This window comes from Heterocephalus glaber, unplaced genomic scaffold, assembly GCF_053883595.1.
Source record: "Heterocephalus glaber isolate CG9 unplaced genomic scaffold, H.glaber_assembly_v1.0 deba00000613, whole genome shotgun sequence".
NCBI lineage: Eukaryota > Metazoa > Chordata > Mammalia > Rodentia > Bathyergidae > Heterocephalus > Heterocephalus glaber.
Genome location: NW_028258152.1, coordinates 2,487,236 through 2,514,727, shown reverse-complemented (window position 1 = coordinate 2,514,727; position 27,492 = coordinate 2,487,236). Strand labels below are relative to the sequence as shown.

Here is a 27,492-nt window from a genome sequence, read left to right as displayed (position 1 = left end):
AATATTTACAGAACAACTAACAAATGACTGTAAAGTATATTCAGGGTAAACTTGCATGCTTTGAAATTATACACAATAAAGAGATATTATTATAAATCTTATATTTGCATACAGATTTTTGGCATTCAAATTGCTTTAATACATATATACCTATTAGAATGACTAAAATTTAAAATACACTGCTAATGGGATTGTAAAAGTACAGTCACCTTTAAAAATAATTTCCACATTTCTTTAAAAACTAAACATGACCCTATAATACGACCCAGCCACTCTACTCCTGGATCTTTACCAAAGTGAAGTTTAGAGTAATTTCCTAAAAAAATTCACACACAAATATTCATAACAGCTTTATGTGTAACAGTCCCAAACTACAGCAATCCAAATGGTGGCCCATAGGTGAATACTACTCAGAGGTAAAAAGGAATGAACTGCGTTTTAGTACCTGCCACAACAGGGATGAATCTCAAAGTAATTATGTTGCGTGGAAGAAGCCAGTCAGAAAAGAGTATATGCACTACAATTTTGTTTATATAAAATTCTAGAAAATGTAAAGCTGACAATATAGGAGGTGAAGAGAGGAAACTGCTGGGAGCAATGGCTGTGCTCATTATCTTGGCAGTGGCAAAGGCAATGGAGGTCCAAACACCAACTCTCCAGGAGAAATGTGGCTGTTATGTACTGCAAACATCTACTAATAAAAAATAAAAATGGAAAACAAAGCCATTGTATGCTAAATATGTGCCACTTAGGTCAGTTGTTTATAGCAAAGTCAGAAAAATAATTTTCACACACGCGATCAAAGTTTGAGTCTCATAATAAAATTCTGAAGCTGTTAGGAAAAGTACTAATTTCATCTTTCAGATGAGAGAGCTACAGGTTCCAAGAGAAAACATACATTTCAAAGGATTTAAGTCAGGACCTTGTCTGTTGCAGAAATGTGTTTGCTACCTGGAGCTGCCTCCATGAGTTCTAACAATCAAGAAGGCTTCAGACAATTCCCACTTGATTCCGCGCCTCTTGGGTGATGGCTACTCTGAGGCACTGGCTTGCAGAATGTAGTCTACTGACCTCTGGGGATCCTCAAGACCTCTGACCTCCAGGACGGTACAGTGATAAATTTACATTGTTTGATGCCTCTGAATTTGTAGTGATTAGTTACTGCAGCGACAGAAAACTAATGTAGGGCCTTCAATCATTTTTATGACTGTGAAGGTGTCCCGAAACCAAAAAGTTTGGTAACCGGAAGATAGCTTCGATGGAGTCAGAATCTGGGCAGAGTGGAAGGGGCCTGTTCCAGAGGGATCATTACGTAAGATCAAATGTTCCCTGGAGCCCCAGTGTCACCTAGGCATCCTCAGACGTCTGTAAATAAACGGATTAATATATCAGCGGCCGTCTTGTTCATTGTCACTTAAATGGGCCACTTAAGACATAGTAGCAGGACTTATGAGACTCCTACTCAATTCCAGACACTCTTAGTCCGTTTAACTTCTACTGTCTTTATTCCATATGACACTGCCAGTTACGCCCAGTGTGACCAAGGGATTTGTCTGAGCCACATAGCAAGTGGCAGAGCCAGACATCCAATTTATTCCAGTTGGGTCTTCAGATCCATCTCTCCCGCCATGACCTCTGTTGATTTATGTGAATTTGCCTACTAACAGGCACTAAGCTACAGGTGGTGTTATGTATTATATCCTGTTACTTTATTTGGCCAGAATATAAGGACGAACCTAATCACAAAAACAAGCCTGAGTAGGCATAGGTAGACAGCAAGGGTGATGAGGTCTGCTAGGATTGCCACCTACTTTTATGTCACCAGTGATCACATCTTCTGCTTTGGCAAAAACTCTCAGGCAATTTATTCCACAGGGGACTTGTTTTCATGTGGATGAATTTATTCCTCTGAGATTGCAAATGAAAGGAGTAAACAGGTTTAACGTAAGGGAACAATGGCTCAGTCACTTGTACCTCGGAGGCAGGCATTATCTAATACAATTTCCCAGAAATTGTTGTCATTATCACTTGTCTTTTAGATGTGGCACAGCATTCAGATTGGAGTGTTACCATGGTGCTTCCAGTCTTTAGCAATTTTTCTTTTTTGTTCTGCTTTACTTGGCAAATATTTTTCTGACTTTGCTCTCCAGCTAAAATACAACAGCAGAAGAGTGACCAGTCCCTAAGTGACCTTTAGCAGTTTCTTCACTGTCAGATGGCTAATACGTTAATTAAGCTTCTTGTTAATTAACTTTAATAATTAGCTTCGATATGGGCATACCAAATGATTATTACCTTGGCCATGGATGGTTAACTTAGCCTGTCAATCAGAATGTTGGTCCACGTTGCCAAGGGGTGCTCTGACCCTGTGGAGCAAGAAATATAGGACATTGCCAGATGCTTTTGTCTTTTGGAGTGCAGATCTCTTGAAATGGAAGAACAGTTTGTATCCAACCTCAACGTCCAAACTTCTGACCTTCTTAAGGTATCTCTATTTTAATGAGGCATCGGCAGAGTGAGTCATCCTGTCTTAATTTAAATCTAATTCCAAAAGACAGATCTGGTTTTAAAAAAAAAGTTGACAGATTTTAGAGGATTTTTTCCTTTCTTTCTTTTAAAGGAGCATTTCTACTTTTAGAAAGACTGACTCACACAGAAGCCATCAATGGCAAATCATTGTCTATCTTCGGATTGCCTTTCAAGTAAAATATTTTCCGACCCCACGTTCGCTTGCCTGGTCCCTGTCTAGAGATGGTTGTGGCCCACAAGGGCACGGGCAGAACAAGCCAGTGAGTAATGAAGCCAGCTTGAGAGCTGGCCAGGCCTCTCTCTGGCCGCAACACCCTGGTAATAACTTGTAGAGCTGCTTAATGTCAGGCTGCACATGGAGTGGAGATGATACTTGTCAGCTAATTTGCCTTTTAATACTCTGAACATCCTGACTGGTTTTTCCATAGCCAAATTGTCTTGCCTGTTAAATTTGTAATGTATTTAGGGAACTTTGTTTCACATGTTTAGGAAAATGGCCTTGGAGTCCTATGGCGCTGTGTCAGGTCTCTGGGCCATTTGGAAGTCCTGATGACATTGCCTCAGGGTGACAGTGTGGGCACAGGACAGCCAGACTGCTCCCTGGAGCACTCAGAAGACTGAGTGAGCGAGGTTCAAAAAAAAAAAAAAGAAAGAAAGAGAGAGAGAAATCCAAAATGCTGATATTTTTAGTTCCCACTCATTCCTTGACTATGAGTAGAAATATGACTGAAATCCCTACCAGTCTTCAAAGCAGACTTACCTTTAAAGCAAATGCCAAGGGTTTGAAAACTCTGTCTAAATGGAATAACATTTGCATGGAGGCCCAGGGGAGAGGAAGAAACCAACAGAAGCCGTGGGGCTCTCAGCCAAGTTGAATTAAGGTCTCACTCCTTGCCCCATGCCCATGACATCTGCAGGCCCGGACGCCAGGGCCTTCCAAATGGAGAAGTCCTGTGGACAAGGGCCAACCCAGAGTACCCGAGGCCACAGGCCTCAGGGGCTTGTCATTCTCACAGGGTAATTGGAGCACTTGTAAAACCTGCCTGGTACTCAAGGAAATGACCTGCAGGGCATGCTGGGGAGGAGTCAATAGTTTCTTGTCACCTTAGAGCACTGGAGACTAGAGGGAGGCAGGGGATCAAAGACAAGGGGTAGGGGTAGGGGGTGAGAAATGGAGAAAATGGAAAATTGGAATTCAAACAGCACCAAGGAGCAGAATGTGCTAGAGGCCGGAGTGGGAGGGAGATGGCTTAGTCCTTTTGGCCTTTAGATATGTGCGTGTCCTCATTCCTGGAACAAGAGTGCCAACAGGGGGAAGCCAAACCAGGACACCAGGACATGCCCTGCAAGCTCTCGTTACCTGGGCCCCTCTTGGGGAAACCACCTCCAAGCTCGCTTGAGCTGCCCCGGAGCCTGCAAGGGACCTCTCTGATCAATGCCATTTTCAAAACAATTTTTTTGGCCGCAAATACTCAAAAGCACCAACATTGGATATGGTAATATTCCTTTTCAGGTCACAGACAGGAAAAATCATCATATTGCATACATTAAGAATCTGGAACAAGAGCTGGGGATTTAGCTCAGTGGTTCTGCCGCCTGCCTTGCAAGCACAAGATCCCGAGTTCAATCCCTGGTACCAAAAAAAAAAAACCAAAAAAGAATCTAGAATGTACGAAAAGGTTACAAAAATCATCTAACACCCATCACAAAATTTAACCCACAGTCTAGCTTCTCACGCTCTTAGTATCTTCTATTCATTCCCTTGGTCCCTTGGCTTTGCAGACCTATCCAACAAAATTCCCAACTCAGACTGGGCCAGCTGTCAGCGCAACTTGTTCCTAAATCGACAGAGCTGGAGTGAAGATAAATCACCGCCTCTGGCTCCAGCTGAGCTCCCAGCAGCACTTTTCATCCTCTTTCCTAAGCTGTGGTCCCCATCTGCACCATGCTCCTTTTGACTATTGCAACTCTTGTTGGAGTCCACAGTACCCTTCCTCTTCTTGGTCCTCTGCTCCTTTGCACCCTCCTGGAGGCAGCTAGGTTAGAGGCAAGAGGCCCCTGTATGCTTCCTTTTCACCACCAAGTCAGCAACATCCCGGATGACTCTCCCTTCTTCCCTGTCTCCAAGGCCACAGTTTGGATTCCTGTCCTTCCCACCTCTTGCTAGACAACCACGATGGTCTCTGAATTGTTATGCTTTCCTCCTGTCCCTAGGCTGTGCTGTTCACCTCTTCCATCTTGCCTCCTACCCTTTGGTCCTCCTTCTAAATGAACTGGGGCTCTGGCCACCCATCAGCTGGTGGGTGGGACCCCCACATCCATGGCACTGGGTTACCTGGGGACCCCTGGAAGGGGGAGAGATCTGTTGTACCATGGGACAACTCTTGACAGAGAGGAACAGCAGCCGTGAGGCAAGCTCTCCTTGCGCAGTGGTGACTGCCCCAACAACGCACTCTTGTGTTGGATTCCCCCCATCCATGGCTGCCATTATGATCCCTTGTCAAAGCAGTGTCTACACCAGCAGCTGCCTCAGACTCCAAGCTCAGTACAAATGCAAATAAGCCTGTATCCCTTCCCCCTGGGGCTCTTGGTCACTAAGTAGAAAAGGACCCACTCTCAGATAAACACAAAACAGTGTGATGTAGGCAGGCATTTTATATGCATGGGGCTCTTATGGATGCCCTGGGGACAGCCCACACCTTGGTCTCTGAGGGTCAGAGACGTGTCCTCTGCTGGGTAAGAAGGTGGACACGGTAGTGGGAGTGCGTCCCAGCAGGCGTGGGAGATGTGAATTTAACTATTATTGAATGAACACATTTAATCTCCTTAGGCATCTGGATTTCTTCATAAAGAATGAAAGAAAAAGCTCCACACTACATGCTTTATTTCATAATACACTCTCTGGCTCGCTCATATTTTAGGCTAGTTAATTCCCACATGACAAGATTGTTACACACCTCACGGAGCTGGTTACTTAGTTGGTGTGTATTGGAGTATTTTACGGCAATTTTGCAAGTGGGAAGATGACTTTACGGAGAAGAAAATCTTTGCTATCTTGTGAATCACCCTTAGCACTTGGGGATTCACTGGCATAGAGAGGCAGGCTGGTGCCATATTGGGATGAGCCAGAAAGCCTCCCCATGTGCCTGTGGCCTCTTACCAGGAGGGACACTTTCTAGATGGATGAGAAGCTAAGTGTCTGTGCCACACTGATCCTAAATAGCAGGGGTTACGCCAGGCGCCCGGTGTCTGGCCCACTGGGGTTTCTGGATTTTCCCTGGCAACGTGGATCTGGTACAGTCGCACCAGAAGTTGCAATCCCCACTCCTACCCTCCAGTGCCCACCATGCCCCAGAGATAAGCGCAGTCCTTACCTGTAACCCTGTTTTCTGAGTCACCACTCATTTCTCTTACCTGATTCCCCTCCCCTGGAGTGTGATCTAATGAGAATGTTCAAGAAAAGATGAAAGTAATTATAAATTCATTAGGACTTGCTACCTTAGTTTTATTCTTCCACTCTATCTTTGGTGGTATTGACATTCAAAACTGATTAAAAACATAGCTCTTCTTCTTTTTGAAAATTTTGTCCCTTCTTGATTTCTGACTTCATCTGACGCCACGTGTTCTCTCCCACATATGTCTGTGTGCTGTGTTCTGGGTATCTGTGCCCTTCATTCCTATGTTGAAACCCAAGGCCCAAGGTGATGGTATTGGTAGGTGATTAGACCACAGGGGCTCTGCTCTCATGAATGGGTTTAATTCTCTTATGGCAGAAGCCCGAGGGAGATTGTTTATCTGTTCTGCCATGTGAGGAAGGCACTTCAGAAGGCAGAACCTGATTCCCCTCCCCTTGAGTGTGAGCTGTACTCTTAGCGAGTCACTTCTTGTGAGTAGAATGTGGAGGAAATTCTGATGTGTGACTCCTTAGACGAGGTCATAAAAGGTACTTCGGCTTAGTCCCTGCTTTTTCTCTTGGATCATTTGCTTAGAGGGAAGCCAGGTGCCATGTGAGATGCTTAAGCAGTCACCCTGCAGCACCTCTGGCTGGGTGTGTGGCAAGTATGCACAGAAGTAGACTGGCCTGCATAGGCCAAGCCTTCAGATGTCTGCAGCCATGGCAACATCTTGGCTTGGAGGCAAATCCACCCAGCTAAGCAGCTACCAGAGTCCTACTCACAAAAACAGTGTGGAATATTTAACTTTGGGGTAATTAAAAAAATAGCAATAGATGAATAATGCATGCCATACTCCAGTTGTTTTCTGCGGGGATAGAAGGGATAAGGTAGTTTGACTGTCGTGTCAGAGTGACTAAGGCTATTAAAACAATAACCAAGGACAGGGGCATAAGTAAATAGGAAATAGAAAATTATTAACAAACAAACAAACAAACAAACAAAAAAGGTAAATACCAAGCACAAGGGCCAACATAATTGCATCAGTTGAGCCTTCACGCTGGCTCTGAGCTTCTTTGTAGCCATAGTAAAGGGAAAGCTTAGTTCTCTAGCACCTATTACTGGAAGGGAAACGAAGCCTTTCCTAGCACTGAACTTTAAAACAAAATTCTCTATGGTCTTTAACATAGATGTTGATCTAGGTAATACACAGGGCTCTCAGTCATGCTTCTGAAGATATTACGTTAGCAAAGTTCACTTAGCTGTTACTTGTGTTCTTAGTAAAGGAAGTAGGAGAGTGAAAGGGCTAAGTCTAATTGTGAATTTACAGAAAAGAAAAGGAATACTTTTGTTCTAAGTGCAGTGAGGCTTTTTGGAAGTGGAACATAAATACATGTTAAAATGTTTTTAATCTGAGCTTTTCTTTCCCTTTTTCTATATATATATATTTACGATATATATCATGAAATGTATAAATAATGAAAGCACTTCTTAGGTAGCAATTTAAAGCAGACCAGTTTATCTCTCTGGTCATATTTCAGGTCTTAGTTTTGGGTTTTAGAAATTCTTGTTGCCATCTCAGACTTTGCAAGAATCTGAATCTTCCAGTAAATCCCATCACATTCCACCCATTCTTGACCTTCAGCAATCCTCAGCACCCCCCTGAGGTTTGTTCAAAGTCCTGCTGGGAGGAATGCAGCCGCCCTGGTAGCTGGGATGCAGGGACTGTTCAGGGGCCTCACTGCTTATGCCAAGTCTTCCGAGAGCTGGAAGTCTTCTGCTGGAGATTGTGTCGCAGAGGAGGCCTTGCTGCCACAGACATGTGGATAACCTGTGGGTGGAGCCGCTGGCTGGGCTGGCCTGAGCCAGGGAGGCACCTGGTATGTGAAATGTAAGGAGACAGCATCCCCCACCCACACACTCAGACCATTCCTAGCCCAGTGTAGATATTTCTGTGATGGCTGAAAATATGAGTGGAATGAGGTGAACATGCTCAGTGTATTGCCTGGAATGTGGCAGGTTGCAATTACTGTTCCCTTTTTTCCCCCTGACTTCCTTTCTTTTCTATCTTTTCTTCTTGTTCTTCTTCCTTCTCTCTTTCTTCCCGTCCTTCTGCCTCCATTCTGTGGCATCTGAGAAGCCGAGCTGCTCTGAGTCGAATTCTTTCCTTGAGGCGTGGGTCTGGACTTCCTCGTCTGGGATCCTGGGCTTTGTGCCTTGCAGTACCTCCAGTATCTCCTCTATGTCTGAGGATCTGCAAGCCTTTGCTGACCACTCGTAAGGGGCCAGGTTCCCCAGTATCTGCGTCCATTGCACTGTATATCTCTCCTTTCTCGTTCTTACCACACTGGCCATTTAATATTTTGTGTGGTTACTTGATTAAAATAAAATGTATCTTTACAGTCTTCCTTTGGTACCCTCTGGGGAATGGCTCCATGACCATCTTTTCATACCAAAATCTGTGGGTGTTCGAGTCTCTATGTAAAATAGTATATATTTACATACAACCTATGCGCATCTTCCATATACATCAAATCATCTCTAGATTACTTACCATACCTAGTACAATGTAAATGCTGTGTAAATAGGAAATAAGAACAAAAAATATCCACACTTGTTCAGTTCAGATGTGATTCTTTTTCTTAACACTCTCCAGCCATAGTTGGTTGAATCTGTGGCCATGGGTCCTGAGGTTACAGAGAGCTGTGATTTATGTCTGGTTGCCTTTATATTTTCAGTGCTCAGGACATGGCCTGAGACAGCAGGCGTCAATAATCATTGGTTGGATGAACCAATGAATTCATGAATGAAGAAGTCTAGTTCCATGATGTGGGTCATGTGTAAGCCAGGAAATTAGTTTCTGTGTGATGAAGGTGAATTTTCCTCCCGAGCAGGGTGTGCTTAGCACTGAGGAAACCATGGGCATTTCAGCCTGCTGGATGCCAGATGCCCAGGGACCAGAGACTCCACCTCTTCATGGTGAGCACAGGCGAGACGGCAGTGCCAGGCTGTGTGGCCTCAGAAAGGAAACGCAGAGACACCTGGTTCTTTCTTAAACGTCCCCTGGAGACCAGCTTTCTAGGGTGGCCGTAACAAATACCACAGTCTGAGAGACTCAAGTAACAGAAGTGCATTTTTTAAGTTCTGAAGGCTGGGAGTCCAAGATCAAGGTGGTGGCGGGGCTGTTGCTTTCGAGGCCCCTCTCTGCCTTGTAGGTAGCCATCTTCTCCATGTGTCTTCACATGGTCTTTCCTATACACAAATCTGTTTGTGTCCAGATCTCCTCTTCCTGTAGTGACACCAGTCATGCTGCGTGAGGGCCCACCCCAGCGACCTTATTTTAGCTGAAGTACCTAATTAAAGACCTGGTCACCTAATTATTTAATTAAATACCCTGTTACCAAATATAGTCAGATTTTGAGGTCCTGACACTTAAGAGTTTAACAGATGATATTTAAGGGGACACAAGACAACCCATAGCAAATTTAGAATCAAATTTCCACTTACTAACTGAATGACCTCTCTGTGTCTCCATTTCTCATCTGGAATAGAAGTACCCACCCTACCAGGTGGAGTAACAATTAAAGAGTTAATGCCCATGATGTGCTTGGGACAATGGCATGTGGTAAATATTCAGTAAATGTTGGCTAATATAATTTTAGTCCAAAGAAAATTATTGCAAGCAACTGGAGTGTAAGAATTTGTCTCTACCTTCAAGGTGCTTATAGGCCCCTTAGATTGAAATAAAACATAGATAAAAGCAACATGACACACTGTCCTTAATAGATGCTCTCTGGACCACCCCAGAAGAGGATGTTAAGGTGAGGGAGTAGCCATGGCAACCAGACTTGGGTCTTGGGCCGAGTGTCTCATCCTTCTAAGCTGTGGGCTTCCAGCAGCATCAAGCGCTTTGGTTTCCCAGACATCAGCTATGACTTTTCATGCTTGAGCCCAAGCGCTGAGCGATGGATGCCCTGTCTCCAAGAAGAGCTCAGAGTGCTAGAATTCCTTTGCAGATGCCCCAGTACCACCCTCTTATCAGCACCGGGCGCTGTGTGGGCCCTTCAGTCATGTCAGTGGTCCCTGACGCTGCCCGCAGGGTCTGTTTCTCTACCCAATCTGTTGGGGCCACTTTCTATGTGTTGGGCTGGGAGTGAGCTGGAACAGCTCCCCTCCCCTCCCAGGCCTGTGCTGGGCCTGCAGAAGCAGCTCTCAGGGGCGGAAGAGGGTTGCTGTTGTGGCTTCCCCATACACATTGCGTGCTCCCTCCCTTCCTTCTGGTCTGGGCTCAGCCATCACCTGCTCAGATGGGCCTTCCTGCTATCAGGTTGCCAATGGGAGCTCCCAGGCCCTGGACTCCTAAGCCTCCAGTACACCATATCTCCTACTCTTACATGTTTTCTCTTTGAGAATGTGAGTCCCATGACACAGGGATGTTTGCCAGTTCCTAGCTGAGCACCCAGCACATACTAGCACAAGAATTTGTTGAACGAATGAATGAATGAACAAACTCTGGTACTGTGAGCTCTGAGTCATGAAGAGGTCGAATGGGACTCAGGTACACTGAGGCTTTCTCCTCTTTTATAGGCTTCTAGCGATCACACAGTCAGACACAAGGGGCCTGCTCAGCACACTGGCAGTCTGGCTGCATTAGTCTTGAAGTTGGTGGAGCTGCCCCAGAGTGGACCATAGGTGGTCCGTCCCAGCTGCAGGACTGGCAGCTGTCATAACTAACATTTATACTATTTGCATTAGACTGTTTCCAATGACAATGAAGTTATCCCCCAAACCCTGTGAGGTGTAGACTACTATTATTCCCAGAATGGAAGAGGACGAAGTCAAGTAACCACCCTGAAAACTGTGCAGCTAATAAGTACCAAGTCTAGAAATGGAGCTCAGATCTGTCTGCTCTCGCTGTGAGCTCTCGTCTCTTTTTGGTCTGGAAGGTATTTTAGGCTTCGTCAGGGCCTGCTCGCCAGATGGCTTTTTAATCTCTCTCCCGTTGCTACATTATTAATCTCTAAATTGTTTAGTGGAGAGAAGCCCTGGTACATGGAAGAGGCTTCCGGGAAGAGTGGTGACATTTCACGTGGGCTTGGGAGGGCAGCTCAGTTTTGAGTGGAGGGAGGAGAGAGAGAAGCACACTGAGCTGAGGAGCCACACTGGGATCCATCAATATGGCAGCTGCCATCCTCAGAAACAGACACGTTCATGTCACCGGCAGCACAGGGTTGTGAACCCGATTTAGTCAAATATTTAGCTGGTGGTTGCTTCCTGCTACTGTCTGCTCAGAAAGGGAGAAAGAACTCCTGGTGATCATCCATTTTCTACAAATCCATCACGCACTGGATTTTGATTCTTTCCAGAAAGTGATGGATGCTTCAGGCAGAATTCTGCAAGAAGCAAAGCTCCACAGCCTGGAAGCTCTCCCCGGGCTTGCTCACTCCCCAGAATGTGTCATGCTCAGCCTGGGGACGGGCAGCTGCCACCTGCCCTTTGAATGTGCTGTGTGTAGGAGGCTGATAGAGTTTGATGAGGCTCTCTGGTTCTCGCAGCTCCACAGGATGGCGTGGATAGTGCCCTCAGATGAGTAAAGTTGAGGGAGGCTGGAAATCTGGAAAGCTAATTTATTCTGCCAAATATAAAGCATTTTGAACTTGCTCTACCCTTCCTATTTTCCATCTGTCTTATTATTCACCACAGTAATATTCGGGCACTTTGAAAAGAGTGATATTTTAACGTGAAGCTATTCTAGGGAGACGGAAAAATATCTTCATTTGGCATACACCAGTCATGCAAATTAGCCTAAATAAAAAATAAGACTAAAGGCAACGTAGAATATTATTGTACTTTTCCAGGCTCCTGCCAGTCTCTTCTGTCAGCTGTAGCATCTTCCCATCCTGGGCAAGTGTGGAGACTTGGGGCTTACGTTTTGAGGCAGGTTCATGCTAAAGAACCTACTCAAAAAGAATGGACATCAAAGATCTCTTGCTTGAGTTATGTTAGAACCAAGCCCTTGAAGCAACACGATGTACCCATGACAGGATTTCCTAGAAGTGTATTCTGGCTGGGCTGTTGCCTACCTCATCAGAGACCAACCCATCAAGGACTTTGGTGTTTGGTTGGTTTGTTTCTTAAAGGGGTCCTTTAAGTATGGTGTGTGTGTGTGTGTGTGTGTGTGTGTGTGTGTAAGCACTAGGTACCAATGCTGGGGAAATTGTATGGAAACACTTTGTCCTTCTGGAGAAGAGTGTAGTATTTCCATGACCCCAGGCACAGTAAACCTTCCAAGTAAGGTTTCCAGATCATTATTTTCATGCCACTGAAGCAATGAAGCTGATTCTCTCCATTTTCACCTCTTTGTTTTCTGCCCTTCCTTCTCTTTTCTCTTACTCAGCTCTTAGTCTCCTCACTTTCTCTCCTTACCTCATGTGTGTTTGTGCCTCGTGTTCATTCTGGGCTCCAGGGTCACCCAAGCTGGATGCCATGGGTAAGTCTGGAACGAAGGACACATTCCATGGTGATTCAAGACAACAGTTGATAATTTTTACTACCAATTTCCTGGTTTCATCGGATAGAGATTCAACTCCCCCCTCCCAGCCTAGTTATATTTGTGTAGAGTTCTGGAAGCTCTCAGCCTGTGGTATTTATTCCAAGGGTCTATTTCAATCAAACATTAATGCAACTGGGACAACATCTTTACTAGAATGGCCACAGAGGAGACAAACACATCACTAGAGATATTTCACATGTGTTGTCTGAAAAGATGTATATAACCAACTGCACCTTTGATTTGTTGGGGTGGAATTTGTCATGCTTCATGAAATCAACTATGTTGTCTTCTGAACTTTTTTCAAATATTCTTTTTCTTCTTTCCTCCCACCCTTCTCTTCCTCTCTCCTCCTTTCTGTTTCTCCTTCCCTCTCTCCTTTCCTTCCTTCTACTGAGAATATGATCCTGCAATCTATTTTTCATCCAGGAAAGCAAGGGAGGACATTAACAAGGTTTCTAAGTTTTTGTTTGCAAGCAAAGCTTTCAGTTTTCTTACCTGAATGTTTTATTGATGTTTTTCTTATTCTTCTCAAACAGTTTCATTTTCTCTTCATCTTTCCTCTTACCTCAAATTCTCAATCTTTGTAGTAAATCAGATCCCAGAGCTCAGTCATGTGGTTGATTTGTATCAAAAGCCTCACTGTGTTCCACAGTCTTTGATCTAGTAATTCCATTTAGAGCCATTTCTTTATGTTAACATATGTAAATATTTAGGCATGATATTGACCATCAAAACATCAGAAATGAGGTGACAGTTGGGACATTAAGACATTTGTTGAATAAATTATGAACATTGATGAACTGGAATATTATTCAGTCATTTCAAATGATGTAAAAGATTAGTGACATGAAAGAGACAAGATGATAGTCATAAATAGTGTTGCCCCATTTTATTAAAAACATACATATATGTTTTTGAAGAACAGAGTGTTAGTATATACATCAAAATATAAATAATGATTGTCTCTGAAGAATAGGGTTAAAGATAATTTAAAGGCTTTATTTTTTTTTCATTAAGTTTATTGGTACATTTTAGGTATACAATGCAGTTACATTCGTCATTGGGAGCTGGGGAAAAATAAAGCTTTATTGTTTTTGCTCGTCTATTTTGTGATTTAAAATTTTTTGCTTATTCCATCTTCTTGTGTGTATATATGTATAACAGAATTTCAACTTCAGTTTTCAAATAAACTTTATCCTCTTATGAATGTATCATTTCCTACTTCTTCAAAACTTCAGGACTGCACTAAGGAGGGAATCAGGGAACCTATTGGGAGCTCACAGTTGAGCCACAACTGGAATTTGTAGAGTTCAGAGCTAAGCTCTGAAAATGGTTTAGGGAGGAGGAGGAGGACAGAAATGGGTTGGAAGAAAGGAAGAGAGGAATGAAAGAGAAGACGGAAAGGGCTGGGTTTTGCAGGTCTTGGTCAGTCTTTGGGGGCCTACAGTTCTCTTTCACAGCAAGGGATGGGGGATCACGTGAACAAAACCCGAAGTCTAGTACAGGGACTGTATGGAGGGTTTCTCCTTAGGAAACCCTGCAAGAGGGTACCAAAAGAGTACTGTCAAGGTGGGACATTTCCATGAGTCTGCCATGATTTGTTACTTTGGAGACATGATACCCATAGGGCCAATGTGAAGGGCCAGATTTCTGAAGGCACAGAGATGTGGATTACAGGGAATTACCAGAGAAATTAACCCGACAGTATACAAAATCAACCAAGGAAGCTCACTGGTGTTAGGTTACAGTCTTCTTGTAACATGTGGAAGTGAATGTTCTCCAATTGATTCACGCATGTGACTGGGCCATCCCCAGGACACCAAAGAATAACAGGTCAGTGGCTGTCAGCTTTTCAGAATTACGTGCATTTTGGAGGAGTTTGTTGAACAGCAGTGAAACTGTAATATTAGCTGGGAATGGGAATGCGGATTGGAGAGAAAATTTAAGAGAGAATTGTGATGATTTCATCTAATATTTGAAAGAAGAAAGAAGCCAACACAAGTTGACCCCTACTGGACAGGTGATAGAGAGTAAAACAATCCTCTTGAGAAGCAATAGGAGAAATAAAGTCCAGAGACTTAATTTAGTAGAGAGTTTAGTCATTTCGGGAATGTCAAAAAGCACCAAAAGAGAAGCAGAAAATATGACAGTGGAGAAAAAAGGAAATCAATTCTCTACATATTGGAGTCTTACTGACCTCAATCTTAAATTAATCACAGAGTTTACACTTATGGAAAAACATTTGGCCCTAGCAGAGTTCTTGGCTGAACAAACCACCAGTCTGACCTGGTACAGCAATTCCAATGTATTTGTTTATTTGTGTTTAAAAATTTCAGGTGCCCTGAAAGTCAGCTCTGTTGTCACCCCCACAGTTTTGAATGACAGCCTTGAGTATTGCTGGATTCTCAGCCATCAAAGAACTATGCTTTTATGCTCAGTATAATCTGCTTTGAGTAGTGGCAACAGCTAATGTTATACTGTAGGGAGAGTTTTCAGTCACGGAGGAAGATCAAAGAGGTTTTCTGTGACTGTATTTCCTTTTTGGATAAAGCTCCTTTTGACAAGAAAATTAAATACACCAGAATGTACTCCATTCACTTATTTACTTATAGTGGTAGTCAGCTTTCCATTGCTGTGACAAAGTACCTGAGAATAACAACTCAAAGGAGGAAAGGTATTTTTGGCTCATGATTTCAGAAATTTCAGCTTATGGTTGGCTGGCTCCATTGCTCTAGACTTGTAGTAAGGGAGAAACATAATAGTGGAAGGAAGGGAGGGAGGGAGAGAGCGAGAAAGAGAGAGAGGGAGAGAGAGAGAAGCCAGGGATACGATATACCCTTCTAGGGCATTCCTCCACCCCACTGCTACACATACTGTGATCTGTTTTCCCCAAGTGGGCCCCACTTCCTCCAAATAATGGCATCAGATTATAAGCCCATAGGTGGATGAATCCATTGATGAGGTTAGAGCCCTCATGATACAATCACCTTCCAGCTCTGAACACCGCTGCATGGAGGACCAAGCCTTCAACACATAAGCCTTAGCAGGACATTCTAGATCCAGACTATAACATTTATGTGTTCATACAAAAAAAAATCAACAAATAGTTATAGAACATGTGTTATAAGTCAGGCTGACGGTGGTGTTGAGGATAAAGACTGAAACCCGGCTCCTGCCTTCAGGAAGTTCACAGTCTAACCAAAGATACCCATTGATTGGGTGCTATTATGAAATGTAGCACCAAGATTAGTATGCTAACAAGTGGAGCTGATTTCAACAATTTCTTTAAATGAATATTTTTACTGATTCTTTGAGATCTTTCAGGCATCATTTTCTTAACATCAGTTAATTCCCAGTAAGGTTGGGCTGTCTTCCACTTGCCCCTGGACCACTCTCCAGCCTTCTGGATCCCCTCTGTGCTGGCAGCCAGCCTGTGTGCCTCTGGCTTTTGTCTGGCTTCCACAGGTGAGAGGAAGAAGGAGTACAGGAGAGGAGAGAGTGCGGGCGTGGTATTTGCTGCCCCAGCTTCCTTCCTGCCTCAACGGCCTACAGAAACTCTAGTGGGGAGCACTTGGCAAATTTGGCTTTCAAAGCCTGAAGGTGGCATCTTGTTGGTCGTTGCTAGTCAGGGCACTGTATTATCCCTTTTGGTTTCCTAAACCCAACTCACCCCTTTGAAATAGTCCCTGTACTAAACTGCCCTTGAATGACCAAGCTTGACTCACCATCTACTTCATGCTTTCTTGGTAGAGTGGGAAAGGCCTTTGTTAAAAGAAAAACAAAACATTAGGGTTTAAATAGAAAGTGTCTCCCAAAGACTCATACATTACAGGCTTGATCCCCAATGCAGGGATCTTCAGAGGTGGGGTCCAGAGATATGATTGGATCATGAGAGTGCTAACCTCATCCGTAGATTAATCCCTTGTTGAGTTCAGAGCTGAAGGGGCTATTAGGAGGTGGGGCTCTGTTGAAGGAAGTAGATCTCAGAAGGCACGACTTTGAAAGGTATGTCATCACTCCCTCTTCTCCCAGCTCATTCTCTCTTGCTTTGTCATAAGTGAGCAGTTTTCCTCTGCATTGCCCTCTCTGCCATGACACTCTGCCTCACCTAAAGTCCAAAGCAATGGAACTAGCTGACCATGGACTGAAACCTCTCATACCATGAGCCAAAATAAATCTCTCCTCCTTTAAATTGTTGTTCTCAGGTACTTTGTCACAGCAACAAAAAGCTGACCAACACACAAAGGAACTATTCTATATTGTTTCTGGGGCCACTATAATGGGATGCTTAGAAGAGCCCTTGATTTAAATAACTTTGTTCATCATTATTTCTATTATAATGTATAAATCAGCAGAACCTTATGAGATATCAGTAGATCATAGATTTTTATGTCACCACCTGGGAAAACTATTCTTGCTTTCTTCATGTCATTGCCATACTGGCAGCCTTCATGTAACCAATTGTCCACAGCTGTTGATTTTTGAGGCCAACCTGGCATGAGCTCGCATAACAGATCCTGACGTCAAACATCAGGGAGTGGCTTTCAAAGCTCACTAGGCTCCAGTCTGCTGTGATCTTGTGCTCCTCTTCTTACTCCAAAGTCTGTCAGGTCTCTCTGGCAGCTGAAATCCGTCTTAACCAATACCCTTCCCAGTGCATGGGTGATTTTCCCCAGCTGGTGCAGTTACTAGGTCTTGGCTCTCTGTTCACCAACTACTGGCACCTGGTCTACACTTCTTGCTCTGGGCCACATCACCCCATGCAAAATGAGATAGGGTATTTCCGTAAATGCCACCTCACTCACTTACAGACTGGCTACTATGTTCTAGGCACTTTTCTAGGTTCTGGGGAGACTGCTTCCTACTGCATTTAGAACATAGGAATAAATGAATGAATTCTACTCTTGGAAGCAAAGGAAAGGAAATAAATACTTAAGCTTTAACTTTAGTTCATTTTGCTGGGTTCTTTCCATCTTTTTCTTTAACTTTCTTTTAAAGATCACTTGCTTCCCCCTTAAAATATAAGTAAAGCAATTTTAATTTTTTAATGACAATATCCAGCGATCTGATTCTACTACAGTTCTGGAATTAGTGTTTACTTTCAAAAGCAATAGGTCTAAAATCATCAAAATTCTACTTTCAAACCCTTGCAACTTAGATTGTGAGACACATTCAGCATTTTGACCATGTGCGTAGAATGAAGATATTTCTATCTTTTCACTAACTACACAAACTGGCTAGATTTGATGACATGGATCTAACAAATTTTTTGGCATAAAATAGCCTATACCATAGCTTTAGTGACAGGTTGCCATTCATTTAAGATTCTAAAGCTTTATTTAATAAAGGTTCATGAAGATGTTTTGTAAAGTTTTCAGGTACTGTTTGGGTGATGCCATAGTTTGGATCTTAAATGTCACCCAAAGGTCCATGAGTTGAAAGCTGGGTGCCCAAGCACGGTGCTGTTAGGCGGTGGTGAATCTTTAAGCCGTGGAGCCTGGTAGAAGAAGTTACATCATTGGGGGCATGCCCTTGAAGGGGATAGCTGGACCCAACCCCCTTCCTGCCTCTCTTTTACTTCTGGTCGTGAGGAGCTGAGCAGTCTTTCTCTACCATGCATCTCCCACCATGATGTTTCATGGCCTCCTCACCACAAGCCCAAAGCAATGGGCCAACCGACTATGGAATAAAACTATGAGCCAAAATAAAACATTCCTCCTTATACGTTGTTTATCTCTGGTATTTTGTTATAGTAATGGAAAGCTGCCTAATGCAGATGACATTTTTTTCTTAATTCCATAACTGATGATTTGGTTTTAATAGTGACTTATTTTTCAAGGTAAAGACGAAAAAAAAAAAAGGTAAAGATGAAAAGTACAGAGGACTTTATGGCAATTGATTCACAAGCATATATATAATTAGACTGAAGAACTGAGAGGCTATTAAAAACATTAACAAGGTTTTACTGCATCCCCTAGGAGAGAAATAATGGATTTATAAATGGGAAACTGGCCTTCAAGGGAACATGTCAGGAGAATCCACTTGGAAACAAGAAGAGACAGAAACAGAAAACATGACTTCTGATTCCTGTTCCATTACTTTAATCGCTGAACACTACTCAGGTTAAGCTAAAGAGATATAATGGTGCATTTGACAGATGCCTTCACATCAAGATTAGATAGAAGCTCTGAAAGTCTAATGTTGAACCTTTCTTCCTGTCTACCGACAGTGTCACTCAAAATCTCTCCTCTCAATTCCTCGTCTCTGACTGATCGTGCAATTCAGAGGCATTCCTGCTGCAACCCAACACTCTCCCCCATTCAACCTCACTTTATAGGAAACACCTGTGTGTAAATAACATGGTAACAAGTCAGGTTGTGTTCCAAATGCACCAATGGGGACCTCACTATTTAGAGGAATGCTGAAATAAATGCCTGTGTAAAGCAGAAAACCCTTTTTGTAATGTAAACAATATGAGCCTAATAAAGCTTCCAATTTACCTAAATTTAGATTGTTGCATATTGGGTTTCATTAAAGCTGAACATATCTGAAAATGAAAATATTTTAAGCCTCAGCCCTTCACCCATCATAATAGTTTTTAAAAATCTCATTACAATAAAACTCATTACGCTGAATAGTTAAATACAGAAATTACTTTCCAGGTGTATTGAAATTTTAAAAGGAAAAAAAAAACCCTATAATTGAATGCCTTGTTTTTTCAGCTTCTACTTCAATCCTATTCTGAAATGGCAAACAATATAATGACTAATGTCATGCAGAAAGTACACGGTAGAGTGAGGTGGTGACTGACGAAAGGGCCATTATGGATTTTTAGGGTAACAGAGGCAGATCAGAAGGAAGGGGACAGGGTCTGGACTCCCAGTGTTGAAGGATGTCCACCAGGATGCTCTATGTGTTATAGTTGCAACTAACAACTATGAGGTTCTCTAAAGGAACAGAGACTTAGAAATGTTAAGCACTGTGTCTAGTGTCACCTGGTTTCTAAACAGAGGTCAGAATTCAAACTCACATCCCTGCATCTGAAACAAGAGCTCTTAACTCCTCTGCCTACTTTTAATTAAGTTGAACCTTACATTCTTAGTATTTGAACATTTTTGACCAATAAGGGTGAAATTCTTATGGTTCGACTGGAACCACCCTACCATACAGAGATCAAAAGGGGAAGAGGGCAGTGATGATCTGAGGTGACTGAAATCTGATTTTTAGGACAGAGCCACAGACTATTTCTCTCCTCCAGTCCTGCATCTTTCCATGCTCCTCCTACCTACTCTAAAATTTACTCTGGAATTTACAGTTCCATTTTTATTCAGGGATCTTCATGGGCTCCATGCACCAGGTCCTGTATGAAGTGCTGGAGATACCCTCTCAGTATACCTTAGTCCCTTCCCTGGAGAAGTAGGCAGGCTTACTCATCCTTATCTTCATCTTGGTAGCAGAAGAAAGTCACAAAGAATATGTTAAAAGGAAATAAAAAGTTTAGATTCCAAAATGGAATGCTGGTCATTCTTCAGCTCTCATTTGTCGCTCTAAAGACTGCTTGTTTCACAGTTCAATGGAAGTCACGTTTCACTGCAGATTATTTCCTTGGAAGCTGAAACTTCATGGTCTGGCTTCTGTCTTATATACTGTATTTAATTTTATCTGAGTCCCAGTGCTATAGTTCAAATCTTAAGAGTACCCAAAGCCCATATATTAAAGACTTGGTCACCTTCCTGAGGCCCTATTAGAAGGTAGTGGAACCTTGAAGTGGAGTCTAGTGGAAGGAAGTTAGGTCCTTGGTGATGTGCCCTTGAAGGGAATATTGGATCCTAGCTGCTTTCTGTCTCTTCTTTTGCTTCCTCACTGCCAGAAAGTGAGACGTTTCCTCCAATGTGTGCTCCCACCATTATGTGCTGCCTTGCCACAGGCCCAAAAGCAATAGGGCCAAGCCAAGGATTGAAACCATGAGCCAAAATAAACCTTTCCTCTTTATAAATTTATCATCTCAGGTATTTTGTTACACTAACAGAAAGCTAACACACCATTAAGCAAAACATAAAAATTTGGAAAAGTATGGAAATCAATGAGATTTTACTTGTGTATCTATATATTCATGAGTTTGTTATGGGGAGTTTACTAAAGTCGGCTGATATTTTATGTGGCTTTATAACAAACAAGCAGTTACTTCTTTTAGAATATTGCCTTATAGAGCAGTGGAGGGCTCTTCCTGCCCAGTTCATATGATTTCACATGCTCTACATATCCCTGAGATATTTTCCTTCAGAACACAGTCTCTTCAGATGTTTTAGGACAGACATTAAACTTAGTGAGTTATTGTGATTAGTCTAGGATGGAAAACAATCCTACCTGGAATATTCCAGGTGACTTTTGTTTAATGGAGGCATATCCTTCACCTATGGCTGGCCCTTAGTTCTAATAAAACAACTCTCATTTATCCTGAACACTGGGGTGGGATGTCATGACATTGGTAATTATTAATGACAAGTAATGGTTGGTAGTGATTAGTGACATTTGTGAGAGCAGGATAAAAATAATAATTATAATAATGTGAAGTGTCACGAGCAAACAGTAATTGCAATAATGATTGCTATTATTTTAATGAGTGAGGAAATGATTTTAGGTTATTAAATCAGGAAGGATAAAGAAAGCCTGCACATGTATATATGAATATGTGATTGTGGAAGATTGCCAGATAAAAATAATAGTCACTCCTGGTTGAGGACTTAGTGTGTGCTAGACATTGTGCCAAAGATGCAGCATACATTATCTCATTTAATCCACAGTGACTCCGTGAATAGATCTTATTGATAGTGTCATTAACCTTGTACTAATGGAAAATGGAGGTTTAAAGCAGCTATGTGATTTGACAATAGGAACTTAACAGATGGTAAATGGCAAAAAGGGAATTTAAGGCCAGGTGGCTAACACCGAAGTCCATACATTTAACTGGTACTCTATGTTGACTGAAAATCAGAGGATATATTCTGTTGTCTAGGACAACACTGACATCTGCTCATGTGTCAAGTGGCTCAAAGGTGTGGACCTTCCTGGGGCATTATCTTAGACACAAAGGCCCCAGCTAGCATCAGGAGTTCCCCATGGACCAGGGTAGGGAGGACCTGGTAAGGACAGGGCTGCAGAGCCCTAATGTGTGAACACAGAGCATCTTGGTAAAGAGGAGAGCTTGGGTTACTCCCTGGGTTGGGTATAAAGCCTGCTAAAGATGCATTTCCTTGGGACTTTCCGATCAGAACTGTGATCTAAGTCATCTGTTCTTTCCTTTAGGAAAGTAGTGAAATCACTTGTCTCCACTGACCATGTCTTGTATGCTCAGGAAAAGCCACACTTCATACACATCTGTGTTGCCTTAAGAATCTAAGTGGGGCTGCCCCATCATCATGAATATAAATCTATTTAAAAATCAAAGTTATGAGTCCTTCGTGATTTGCTTTAAAAGTCACTCTCTTAGTTTCTGTTTTCAAAAGATATCAGTTAAATTTCGTTCCTTATTTGACAATGGGATGATAGGATTGTTGGTCGATATTTTATCTAACTTGAAGTTACCTATACATCAATAAAAGTCATCAGTTTTGCAGTGAATTATAACAAAAGCACATGCACTTAATCCTAAGATACACACTTACTCCTAAAACTGAGGTATTATTCAACCCTTGATGATTCCACAGGCATGATAACTTGGAGTCATCATTGAGAGCATTGCTTGCCATTGTGGAGGAAAAATACTACCACTTGAGCATTGGGTTGGGTGGGCTTTGGGATAATTGGGGACACTTACTATTAACTCTGAAAAATGATTCATAGCAACCAATAAGAGCTCCAGGTACTAGAAAATCCACTTTAATGGGGATGAAATACATAAAACCCTTTTCTCTAAGAGAAAAATAATGTACCTCTTCCCCTGATGAACATCAATTTTATTCCACAGCAAATGGACCTGAGTGGAACTGACATAGACTTCAGGGCTTCAGAGTTCACCCCCCCAGATTAGTTTTGTTCAGCATTTTCTGGTCTGATGGAGACACACAATTTCAGGGTGTAGTCGGAATTCTTTTTCTTAAAAGTTTATTTCCAAACCAAAACAAAGAGACTAATCAGAGTGACATTTGGCTGGAAGCCATGGTGAGGCATGAGAAAAGGGTGCTGACACACTTTTGGGTGAAGTGAATTAACTCAGAACCAGACAGGAATGTGTAGATACCTTCCCTGAGCAAAGACAGCCATGGCTTCTGGGAAATCACACCATGCTAAACTTTCCATCCTGCTTTAAAGCCAGTGTACCATGGTTGCAAATAGACAGCTCACATAAAAAATTAAGCAGAAGTGAAAGATGCTGAATGATCGACATTATGAAATTTGCAATTTTCCCACCTCTTTGCATCCTGGGTTAATATTTCATGAGCGTTATTTCGGTCAGGTTCATGTTCATCTTTAAGTAAAGAGGTGTTCATGTCAAGATACCAGTGCTCAGGAAGGTGGAAACAGCCAGGCCATGTGGACTTTCTGTGCTGTGGGACAGTGTGTTTTTGTACACAATGAGAAGACATCTTTGCAGGATTGCAGTGTTTTTTGGCAAAGCACTTTTTCTTTTGTTCTTTGTTGAAGTCCTCTGAGGTGGGAGGTGGCAAGGATTATGTTTATGGCAAGAGCAGCGTGATGAAAATAGTGAAAAAGAAGAGGTTCATTAAACCAGGAAAGTTGAATTATAACTGGCGTGTCTCAGTACCCGGGGTAGGAACACATTGCAATGCCCAGTAGACAAAACGTCACTCCACATTTGGAAAAAATTCTCATTAGCATTTCATCGACCAACAACAATTTCATAGATTTTACTGTCCCTTCTCTTATTTATCTCCACTAGGAACATTTTCATCAAAACTGGGTACAATATGTGGTACTTAAGAGTTCTCCTGTCACTTCTTCGTACTAACCAAATAGAGTCATAATCCTTAGTATGTAACTTCAAAATCCTCTACACAATAACCGATTGCTTCTCCAAAGAGGATTGTGGCTTCAGATGGAGAATAAGCTGCTGAAGAAAATTAACTTTCAAGAAATGAAAGTCCCGTTTCTGTGCACTTGGAAGCAGGAAAAGAAAAATCCAGAGGCCATCATACAAATGTCAAAGCACCCTTTATGCTGCCTATAGAATTTCAGGAGCAGACAGTCACTCACAAGGTTACTCTGTCCTCTTATTCAAGGCTCACAGATAGTAGAGGGTGGGTGGGACTCATTTCTTGAAATCAGTTGGCCTCTTTTGACAAATATTCTCTAGAGGCTGTGGCTCTTAAAGACCTAAATTCCCTAGCTGAAAAGATACCTGAACAATTCCATTTAACCATTTCCTCTGTAGATTTTTAGATGCTAGCTGAATCTGAAAAGACTTTCTGCTCCTTGCCCTTGATGAAGGGGTGAAAAGATCTCAGAAGTAAATGGAAACTAGCACATCCTACTTGGTTTGGAAACACACACACACACACACACACACACACTTCTTTTTTGAAAAGTACTGTGTGCATTCACATGATTAACATGTTTGCCCTCAAGGTCGAATTAGCAAAGATGAAAGCAAACCCACAAGAGCATAAAAATGCCACACCAAGTCAGGTGAATCTGCTGTCTCATCTTGTACTTGGGTCTCACAGGGAGGATGAATGAGTGGGCAGGAGGGGCAGTGGTACCAAGTCCTAGCAACACTCACTGATAAGCCTGAGCAAGCTGTGTCACTGGTCTGATCCTAGCTTTCTTTGTTGGGACCCTAGGCCTGGGATGCTGGCTGCTCCTCTCTATCTCAGGGATTGTTTTGAGAATCAACTTAGAGGATAAACCTGTATATATTTTGCCAATAGTACAGTTACCATCCTTGCACAAAACGGAGTCCCTGGGTACCCAGAGAGGGGTGTGAGGGACGCTCCTGTGACACCCTGCAGGTGCCTGTTTCAAGGATGCTCAGTTTTTAAACCCACTGTTTCATTTAAGCAACTATCCTGGGTGGTGTCCTCCAGAGCAGGGCCCGGATGGAGATTCTTGTGAGCGTGATTACTGAAGGAGAACTCTCAGAGAGGCTGCAGGAGAAGGTAGGAGAGGAAGTCGAGTGAAATGCGGTGTCTGTTGAGTGCAGATTTGGCCTGATCCCACACATGTCTTAGGGCTTGACAACAACACAGCATGAAGGGAAGGCTGGCTGTGTCCTCTCACGGGCCAATCCTTGGGTTGGACTGTATTTGTCCCTTCCTACCTGCCTGGAGCAAAGGTTGGGTGGGGTACCATGCCCTCCCTGGCATTTTCAGGTGTTGTGGCCCTGCTGGAAGGGGACAAATTCTCCAAAGGGACATCCTTGAGCTGTGGGCAGCCAGCCCTCACAGCAGCCATGGGATGTGGGGGGTGGCCTGGTGTGGGCCATTAGCACTACTTGGGAAGCTAAGGAATATGGCTGCTACAGTTTGACTAAAGTCTCTTAAAGTCCCCAGGTTGGAAATCTAATCCCAGTGCATGCTGGGAAGTGGGGCTTAATGGGGAGGGATCAAGAGAGCTTGTTATTCATGACCAGGTTAATGCTGCGGCCTCGGGGATGGGTCGCTGGTCCTGAGAGTGAGCTTGTTACAAGGTCCAGCTCGCCTTGTCTCACTCTGTCCTTCTCTTGTGCTTCTGCCTTCCTGGAGATACAACAGAGAAAGATGGCCATCGCCAGATGCCAGGCGAGTTTCTAGACCTTATCGACACCCAGTCGAGGATCCTTTTCGAGAAGCACAGAGGAACTAAGACAGAGTAAGGTGCTTGTCAATCTCTGGGCCTTACCCCAGCCTTTTCTTCTCTCTAGAACCCTCCTGACCTCTTTCCTCAACAGCTAATTCTTATTGGTATTGTAATTTCAGTTTAAAGGTCACTCCTCCAAGGAAACCATCCTTCCTTCACTCACTGTATCAGTTCAGTCCCCCTGGATGCCCTCAGAGCACCATGTGCTGGCCCTTGAAGGCCTTGACCAAAGTTATGACTTTTATCATTATTTCTGCCACCATGTGTTTGATACCTCCCTTCTCCACTAGGGTGTATGCTCCATGAGGACAGAGGCTGTGTATGTCTTGGTGGCCTTCCTCTGATTGGAAGCCACACTATCTGGAACACAGGACCTCCAGGAGCCCCAAGTCAGGGGAAGCCACCAGAAGCCACTGTGTCACTCACTGTTGGCACACAATAGGTGTTCAATAGATGTTTGATGAATGAAAAGTGGAAAACGTCTGGTAAATGGAGTTCAAAACCAGGTCTGTTTTTCCCATGATATCTCCAACCATGCAAAATTCTTGTTTGTTTATATGTGATATCATCCACATTTTGGGAACCCAATCTCAGAAGTCAGTTTCCTGCTATATTTATATTTACACTTATGCCGTACTTCATGCACCTGCTGTAGAGTGCAGTATTTTAGTTCTTTATCTTAAAACTCCTCTTTCAGTTTTCAGGATAGGTTTTGCAAGTATCAGCGAGCGAGATGGTCTCCTCCTCAAATCTCTGGGCCCTTCAGACTATAAACCTTTGATCACCTCTTGCTCAGCTTTTGTGGTTTCAGGCTGAAGAGTTCCAATCAGTTTAGCTTTGCCTCATACAAAAATTACATTTCCTTGATCACCTGAGTTCTCTTCTGGAGTTTTCCTGCTCTCTGTGGCTTTCCTGAGGACACACTCAACTCCAGCTGGCCTCCGATCTTCCTTTACTGGCTCTCTGGTCAACACAGGTCTAACAGCTGGTGTTTCAGACCCTCCATTCCCTCTTTTGGCTCCAAGCCTTCTCCCCACCAAAGAGCCCGTGTGAACCTCTCACCTTCTACCTGCTCATGTGGTATCATTCTCTCGAAGCCCTCAGTCTTGACTCGTGTTCTTCCAGCTTTTCTTCCACCTCTAGGTCAAGATCTGTTCTTCCTCCTAAATTCCATTCTTCTCGGTTCCATTCTCCAGTCCCGACACACTTTGGTCTCAGATTTCTCCCTGCTTTCTCTTTCATCTCACTCTGTCCTTAGAAGAACTGACATCAGCTCTTCTAGCAGACAATACTTCAAAATTTTAGTGGCTTAACACAACAAAGCCTTGTGTTTCACTTTCACAGACTCTGATAAAGGTTAGGTGGCCCTTGTCCCTGTTGAGGTTATGCTATCTAGTGGCCATCAGGGAACCAAATCAGGGACAGAGGGTGATGGAAAAGGAACTTGGGCTCTTTTGAGCTTCCACCAAAATTGCATGTCACCCACTGCTTATGATCCACTAGCGAAAAATAATCACACACACACACACACACACACACACACACACACACACACACACACATCGATTTGCAAGGAAGCCTGGCAAAGGAGAGAGGGCCTGTGGACTGATTGGTGAAAGTCAACTGTCATTGTTGCCTCCTTCACAAGCACATACATTTCCTCTTACCTGGGAAGACTGACTTTGCCGGGCGTTCTTGGCCCTCAGCTTCCTTTTGGTGAGAAGATTCTCAAGTGGATAAGTGCTTCTCCTCCGTGTATTTCCTCATCAGCCCATCTGTCTTTAACTCCCTGTCCCCTTGTCTGATTTCAACCCACTCAGAAGGCACTGGTTACTTTTTCTCACAGTCCCCATTTCATTGCAAGCCCACAACACACTGGTCTTCTTTTCCTGATGAAATTCTCCCCGCCCTCAGCTGGTGTCATAACCCAACTCTTTCTCTGTTTTCTCTCTTCCCTCTCCATTCACTCTTTCTCTTTCTGATCCCTCCCTGTAGGCAAACCCTACAACTGAAGCCCTGGCCCCCAGCTTCTCTGGCCATATTATACTCTGTGTTGAAGAACTGGTGTGTCTTCAAATAGTACCTCAAAAGGAAGCTGAGGTCTGAGAGGCCCAGGCAAAGTCTTTTGAGGCTGTGTTGCCAATTCCAGGAAAGCACAGGGTCCCAGGTCAGGCTGACCAGGCCTTACAACTTACCTTGGAAAAGTTATACAAGTCCTCTGAG

General features: G+C 43.2%; 1 protein-coding gene across 9 annotated transcripts in view; it reads left to right on the top strand.

The window, feature by feature from the left end:
* The window catches only part of LOC106008094 (uncharacterized), a 120,188-nt gene that overhangs the window by 65,197 nt on the left and 27,499 nt on the right, over positions 1-27,492 (top strand). For 7 of the 9 annotated variants that reach the window (XR_015449073.1, XM_087205787.1, XM_087205786.1 and 4 more), the window contains one exon: positions 937-25,286. The gene's annotated coding sequence lies outside the window, so the exon portion shown is untranslated. The remainder of the gene's footprint in view (positions 1-936; positions 25,287-27,492) is intronic. The other 2 variants (XR_015449075.1, XR_015449074.1) reach the window with 1 other exon arrangement.